Genomic DNA, 8,343 nt, shown 5'->3' with positions numbered 1-8,343 from the left:
GCCTGATCCAGTACCATGGAGGGCAACTGAGAGCTTTGCTTTTACAAGTGCATTTTGACCGGGCCCACATCTAGAGCACTAAATGGGTATGCAGGACCTGACTTTCTGAAGTGCATGACAGCCTAAACAGAATATCCTGACTCCAAAAGAATTTGATTATGAAAACATCTACCACAGCTAGTATCAGAGAGGGAAACATCTCTAAGAAAGCATACTGAGAGGATAAGCCAGAGTATCCTCTGACTTACCCAGTAAATATGCATGGGGATTCAGCAGAGTAAGCAAGGAAAGTGTTTGATCTGAGTAAGCAAACTTAAGCTGAAATTTTCCTATCTAGAAACAAAAGTCTACACTTCTCAAGATATAGACCTATAAATCAACCCTGTAGGGGTTGATTTCTTCTCAAAAGACTAAACACAAAAGGGAGTGTTACTATACTGGTGTATGGTATTTCATCATTCATTGTCCACTCTATATACTGTTACACTGAAGGAAACATAAGGTATAAATGGAAGTCAGTCTTTATTTAAAATACGTAATTTTTAAAGCATGATGTAGCTGATCTAGTCTCTGTATATGGACAAATAATTGTTCTCATGAGACAGATGAACTGAACAGACTGAACTTTTCATAAAAAGTAAAGAGCCCATGCCTGGCATGCTGCATGGCTAGAAATGCTGCTTTGCTATCTGTTGGATGGATAGTTCTATCTACTGCTATTACTTGCTGCTTTGTGGAGAATGCACATGGGGGTTTTCTCCCATCTCTTACAATGCAGCAGCTCAGTGGTTTTGCATGAGCATCATTAAGTGCACATAAGTCCCGCAAGTGAATCAGAAGCAAAGTGTCTGTAACAGAGTGCAAAAGTTTTTAAATTCCTTTTTTTGTTATCTTTAATCACCAGAAGAGGCAAACATCTGCAGTATCGCTCCAAAATGGATCCAGTGATTCTAACGGTCTTTGATAACTGGGTGCCAATGGCCTAGTACTGTGCGATGCTGATGACTTGGGTGCTTCTAAATACTCTCAAATTCCATGGAAGCTAAAGCGAATCAAGGGCTTAAAACCTACCTACATATGATATGTGGTGGGTACAGATCTGTGAGGTTGTGGTTTTCTTTTGCTTTATGTTCATAATTTACATTTCCATGTGTTCATTAAGGGGAGAGAATTATTATAAACTAAATTGAAAGCACTTATTCAGTGCGGGAAGATTTTAGTGTGTATTACAGACATCAGTAATATCTCCTCATGCAAATCCAGAATGCAAACCTCGTAATAACATTGTATATCTTGTTTAAACAGTCTGAAAAGGCAAAGTTTATTTAAGTTGCATTTGCAGCTGCCTTTTCCAGCTCTGAGGAAGCTAATGAAGTGTTGGAACTGCGGCTGAACGGGGTAGAGAATATCCTCCTTTGTCCTCATGCCACTGTCCTTGTCTCTTGCCAGAGCTAATATTTCCCTTTACCAACTGGTTTAAATGGCCACCTAACTGCTGTCTAGCATGCTCCTGTAAAATGGCCTGGGTTAATAATCAACTAGCTTTTCTCAGTGTCATTAAAAAAAACAAATAAAAAAAATAACAGCCCAACATTCCTTCCCCAAATCATTTTGGAGCATAAATTTGGAGAGTAATCAGATGAAGAATTATACTGGCAGACGTGGGGCTTGAAAAACTGTTGGCACAGGAAGGACAGTAATAAACAATTGGGAGCCAGAGGAAGGAATGGGGTCAGCAAGCACTGTCCTATATAACCTGGATCTTCTGCAGTCAGCTTAGTTTATTAGCTGTGTCCTTAGGAAGCTTTTCCCTCAGGAGCGCCCCTATAGAAATTAGCATAAATTAGCATGCTTCTGTAGATATATTCCTATTTCAAAAGGGAATTTAGCACTTGCAAAAGGACATGGATCGACAGCACTTGGACCAAAGCCCATTTGTTTCTAAAAGGAACCATGAAATGGAGGTGTCAACTTCTTACTCTCCTAAGAAACCATTCCACAGAAGAAGAGTCAGCTCTGCAGGTGGGAGGGAGCATCCCTCCCTTCCCACGGAGGCCTGGTCTTATAGTGATACCCTCGTTAATAAAAATGGAGAGTTGCCCACTGCATGATGGCTACAGTTGTCAGTTATCACAAGAGATATTCTTCCTGCAGCTGAAGAAAGAAGAGGTTCATGGCTGACCTAGGCTTACCACTCCACCCTTATATATTCGTAGTAGCATACTTCTGCGATTGATTATGTAGAAAGTCAGTTTAATCCATTTGAGCAAAGTCCAAAGTATGGTCAGTACCTGTTGGAAAAATTCAGAGAAGAGAAAGGATGAAGAATTCCTTCTTTCAGCTTTTCTTTCAGTGTCCTTGACTTGCAGCTGTTCTTGTGATCATAGGAACCTGTTAATTTAAATCCTATCCTTTGACTGCAGCTTACCTGCAAAGAAGTTCCTCTTATGCACAGTGTGTTTTTCATTGTTGAAATAGTAGTTGCCAGCAGATTACCCATTTTTTTCCCTAAAAACTAACTTTTTTTCTTTTTTTCTGAGCACTTATAACAGAGGTTTATAGCCTCAGCAGGAGCTCTGGGAAAATACCTTGTTTCAGCTTGCAGCAGCATATAATATTATACCTGGTAGCATGATAAACTGCACATGTTTTACATGCAAACCTTATAATTTCACAGGTTCCTTAGGCAGTCAGACTTTAAGCTTATTCTACAGAAGATTTTTTACTGCCTGACTTTGAAGTTTTCTTATCAGCCATTATTAAAAAGGTATGGAAAATCACCCATGGAATTATCTGCTTTGGGTAATTATCTGGTTCCTAAATCACCTGAGCATCTGCGCACTTCACAGGCTTTAATATGTTTATCTTTACAATACCCTAGTGAGAGGGGAAAGTGGTGCAGTCCTGTTTTGGAGCTGGTGAACTGAGGAACAGAGAAGTTACATCTATGCTCAGAGAGGAAATGGCTCCACAGGCTGGATCCTGAATCCTTAGTCCCCAAATTGGCAATCTGGCTGGAGTGCACTAGGAGTTCAATCCAGCCAGTGCAACGAAGTTTTCTTCCCACAAAAGGTAAGGTGTGAGGAGCTGATGTACTTTAGTTCTTACCTTAGTATAGGCTTGGGATGTGGGCAGCATGAGTGCTTAAATCTGGGACATCTGCAGCAGTGCCATGTCTACCAGTTTACATGCAGCTTAAGTAACTTGCTAAAGGTGATACATGAAATGTGAAGCAGGGTAGAAAAGGGGCTCCAGGCATGGCATTTGGATGTGTAACACCTCTGGAGATCTGGAGATGTACTACACCTTCCCAGGTACCTGTGCGGGGCTGATAGGTACAACAATACTGGGTTTACAAGAAACCTGCTCTTTCCTGGCGTGGCAGCTGGAGGCAAGTGTTGGAAACGACGGTAGGTATTTAGCAACTGCATCACAGCCTAGGATTCAGTTAGGTCCAATCAGAAAGCTTTGAGAGATTTAGGCATCATGTACCCTAAACCACCGCACAGCTAACGGATGGATATGACCTTTTTTTTATAAACTAAGTAGATAGGATTCAACCCCTAGCTGAAAGGTTCCTGCCTGTCCTGTTAATTTAAACGATGTTTCAGCCGAGTATTTAATAGATGTAAATTTAAGTAAAAAAACAGTTATGGAATTAAAAAATAGCACCTACTTTATCAATATAAACACTTTCGAGGTAGGTATGAACATTGATTGGCATCTCCAAATGTCTGGCACGTTATTGAGTTTAGCATATTCAGCAATAAGCAACTTATTCACTCAGTTTTCAGTGAACTGCTTACACAAAAGCTTCCATATATTTTATGAAGGCAGAAAAATGCACCCCATTATCTACTACTTGAATCTTTCCATTTGTCTTTGCAATGCACTCAGAGCTCTAGGGCATGTTTTTGACAAATAATTAAGGGCTAATCTTGGAAATGCTTGGTGCGTGGTGCTGCCATTGAAATCGATGGGTGTTCTGTGCATAGAGGACTTGCCCTAGTGGGCCCTTAATCTTGCAGTAAACCTGAGAGGCATTTGTTTTGTAGCTGAATATTTGGTGAAATAATGAGAGCATGTATATAGAGATTTTATTTTTCACTATTCTTTGCAATGAGGAAGGACTTTGTTGTCTTCCTATTCAATATCAGTACAACGTAGGGAAACCATAGCGGATTTCTGGAGAGATTATCCTCTTTACTTTTTAAGAATTCACTGTTAACTATCAATTGCTATCCATTTGTTATCAATTAGTACGTGAAAGACTGCTTCAACAGTCATTGAAATGTTTATAATCATCATTAAGTTATCATATGATTCTATGATTCTTATGATTCTATAAGTAATCAGAGTAACTTTGATTTTTTCTCTCAATAAAAATGCCAGAGATAAAGCTACAAAGAATTCAAGGGTAGTTCCCAAGTATAATGATTGAGGTTACTTATGAAAAACAAACACAATGCATGGAATAATAACATGTAAGGTTAAAACTTATTAAGAAATGCTGCTGTTCTAAAACGTCTACATGAAAAAGTGTTTTGCATTGCCAATGCTTGAATAATTTCTTAAAATTGCTAGCTATTTCATCATCATTATTATAATATTTTTAAAACAAAATAGTAGCTGAACTTAAAGGCCATGAACCATAAATAGATGAGACCTGCCTTCACATATAGTCTCTGTGCCTGAATCAAAAATTTTTAGTGCTTTTTGCAATGAAAGGTTGAGTTCCTGTCTTCTCTTCTTATGTTGTTTACCAAGCAAAACCTTTCACGTGTCTCAGAGGGCTGAGAAGCAGATTACTAAAAAATTGGATGTGTACTTTCCTCAACTGAAGTGCCTCCTCCAATTGTCATTTTTAAAACGTTCTGTGGGGAGTTCTCCACACTTTTGTCTTTCATCAAACAAAGGCTGCAATAATTGCATGCAGTCCAGCCCCTGCAGCCAGACCTACACGGATCACACCAGCCTGCCCCAGCAGACCCTGCAGCGACTGTTGTGTAAGGCAGCCCTATGTCCCGAGGCAGCCGGTGTCTGTCACTGCACTGCATGATGTGATGTGCCACCAGTCGGTATTTTGGTCAAGCCTCTTTTTTTGTTTGAGAACCACACTGTGGACAGCTTCGAATATTGTTATTCCCTTTTCTGGGTCTTGCTGCAGAAGAGCGTCCAGATCCCAGAGATGCATCCTGCCCTCACATCCCTCGCTTGGGCAGAACTGCAGCAAAGTCATCCCACCTCCTCTTGCAGACACACAAGAAGGCAAGACACGCTTCCGCTCTCCTCAGTGTGATACATGGCATAGCTACCTGAACACTTGAACTCTAGGGAATAAACCAGTTGGTTAATACTTTTATTAAAATTCAGTGTCCCTATTTTATCTTTCTCCCTCCTCCCCACCTCCTTTCAATTAGTGCTGGGAAAAGCTTGGCAGAGCATGAAATGTTGTAGAATTAAATGCTATGATATATACATGAATTCTTGTGTGAAGTCTCCTTTTTAAATCATTGAAACCACAGTGCTATAAAAATGTTTCTGGTTTGTAAATATTGATAAAACTCTATATCTAATATGTGAATAGAATTTTAGTTAGACAAATTAAATAAAATGCCCCTGTGTGAATAAAACTTCTTTTCAAAGAACACAGCATTTGAAGTTAACTTTCATGTAACAGCCTTCTGAAAATTTTCTTTAGCTTCAAAGGAGAGCCAGAGAGCAGCTGATATCAAACAGAGAATACATTTTTCCTCCAACTGTAAGGATGCTCTCCAGATTGTATCCATCAAAAAATTGGCATGAATCTATGGCTTAATTTGCTCACCGGCCTCTAGATCTGTGCATGTCTGTAATCTGATCTCTGCTAACCTGCGTATATCAGGCTGCCATTCATTCAGCTAAGTATAATGGCCTAAGGAAGCAGAGGACTTGCCATAGCTAGACACAGCTGAGAGGAGATATATAAAGATGGTCACTGGGCGACTTCAGTCCTCCGATCCCATTGCTTTTCCATAGGTACCTGAGGGTTGCTTTAAACTGGGACAGCTAATGGGAGATTGAGAAGGATTTTCGAGGGGATCTTTCTCCTGAGAGTGGAAGCAAGACCAGAGCAATGGAAGTAAGAACCCGTCTTTGTTACTTAAACATCCTTTCTAACCTGAAGACACCTGTTTTTAGTCAGATCCACCAGATTTAAAAATAGCATGGCTGGGTAGGTTGGCATAACACAGTCAGAGTGCAAGTCCAGACCCAGTTTCAGGTAACATGGATATGCCAGTGGGATCGTTGATAACTTCTCTTAATTTCTCTTTTTCATAACAAAGGGACTGTATGCTTTCCACTGACAATGTGCTGAAAATATTTTCCGATGCTGGTACTCAGAAGGCTGTGCGGCTCCTTTTTCCCCAGCCATCTTTCTTTCTCTTCTCCTATCCCCTCAAGGATTTTGGCCGGGATATATATGGTCCAGGATGTGGGTGGTGCTAGAAAATAGGCCAGCTAAACACAGGTAGGCAAAGCCTGCAACTGGAGAATAAGAAAGTGTGAGAAAATGATAAAGCCCATGAAAATCATGCAAACACTGCAATCTTGAACAACAGCTAACAAAATATTGTAGCAAATAGTGAATTGTAATAACACCACTGCTGTCTAAGCTGAAATAGGAGAAGCATCTTCACTTTGTGTTACATTAATGCTACGTTTGCATCGAAAAGAAGCTGAAGGTCTGATTTTTGCCCTGAAATGGACCATTAGTAGAGTGGGAGAATATTAGTTTCAGCACTGCCTAATGTTAGCAGAATAACTCCTTCGCCATACACTGTAAGCTGTTGGAGAGAAGCACCTCAGAGAGAGTAAGCATCAGTGCTCCTGGTTTTAGCTTGATAAAGACCGCTAATCTAACTGCTGAATGAAAAACCTTCTAGTTTTAAAATCCCTGAACAATTATTGTGTCTGAACTTGTGGAAAACTTACTTTAAAAGTGAAAAGTGGCTTTCAGTTTTGATAGATTCTGCTGAGCTGAGAACACTAAAGAGTGAAGCAGAGGATACGCTGCACCTCTCCAGAAGGACACAGAAGAATTTATATTTCTTTTTTAAAGCAAACAGATACCACAAGGTTATAGTCTTGCCAGTGTTATTTCAGTACTGTTATGAGGTCTATTAGAGAACACATATATGATTTAAAGAAAATGATGAAGCTATGTCAGCAAAAATAAATTAATGTATGGAATTATCAGTTTAGACCGCAAGTCTGCTCTCTGGTGATAAAGGAGTTGCTGTTTTGATCAGATAGCCCTATCTCAAGGATATCTGGGAACAGAGTGACAACCCTATCAATTGTTTTAACTGTCATAGGCCTCATTTGATATATCCAAGTATAAGTTCAGGATATCCTCTAACAGCATAAGGAGAATTGAAATACTGTATATATGCAATAACTTGACAGCTTCATGTCTGGCATCAGGTGTAGAGTGCATATGCTATGTGGGGGATTCTTTTTGCACATTGCTAATGTGTGTCATATAATGTTATATTAATAAATGCCATTTAACACCTTGGGTGAATCCATAATTGTGGTTCTTCGATTTTATAAAACACTTATCTTGTGTTTGCTGTATGTCAGTTTGTGTCGGAGAGGCAGGCCTATAGAGGCAGCCTTCTCTTGGGAACACACAAATAGATGGAGTCTGTCCAGACATAAAAAAGAAAGAGAGAAAGAGAGAAGAGAGAAAGAGAGAGAGAGAGAGAAAGAAATAAAGCAAAGGAAGGAAAAAAGAGAGAAAGCTGGGCATTGCTGAGTTAGTCTTGCTGTAGACATAAGCTCTTGCTAGATGTAAGCAGCAGTGGAAGGATTATGCAGTTGGCAGTACTATAATCCAAATAATATTGTCAATCAATTACATTGCACAGCTAAGTGATTACCTTAATGAACACTACAGCATTTCTGTCCAATGAGTTCTGACACACGGGACTACTTGCTTCCTCTTCAATTAAATCCTTCTGGAGAGTAGAAGTTGGGCAATGGGGTAGTAAACGAGGAAAAAAGACACAGGGAATAACTACGATCCCTCACCCCATACGGCTCTTTCCACCACTTTTATTTGTTCCTTCTGTGATAGCACTGAAGGGCAAACGCTTGGATAACTTTGTATTGTGACCTCTCTGGTTGGTAGTTTAACTCTCCAGTTAAACAAAGTATTCTCAGGTTACACGTACAATTGGTATTTTATTTTTAGCTGTATTGCAGGTTTACTTGTATATACAGGACTGTACTTATAGACATATTCTGGTACTGCTTTTGTTACTTATGTTTTTGCAAAATATCCAGGCAACTAACATT

This window comes from Struthio camelus, chromosome 2 (assembly GCF_040807025.1).
Source record: "Struthio camelus isolate bStrCam1 chromosome 2, bStrCam1.hap1, whole genome shotgun sequence".
Taxonomy (NCBI): domain Eukaryota; kingdom Metazoa; phylum Chordata; class Aves; order Struthioniformes; family Struthionidae; genus Struthio; species Struthio camelus.
The sequence above is the reverse complement of the archived record's forward strand: the minus strand, read 5'-3'. Positions refer to the sequence as shown.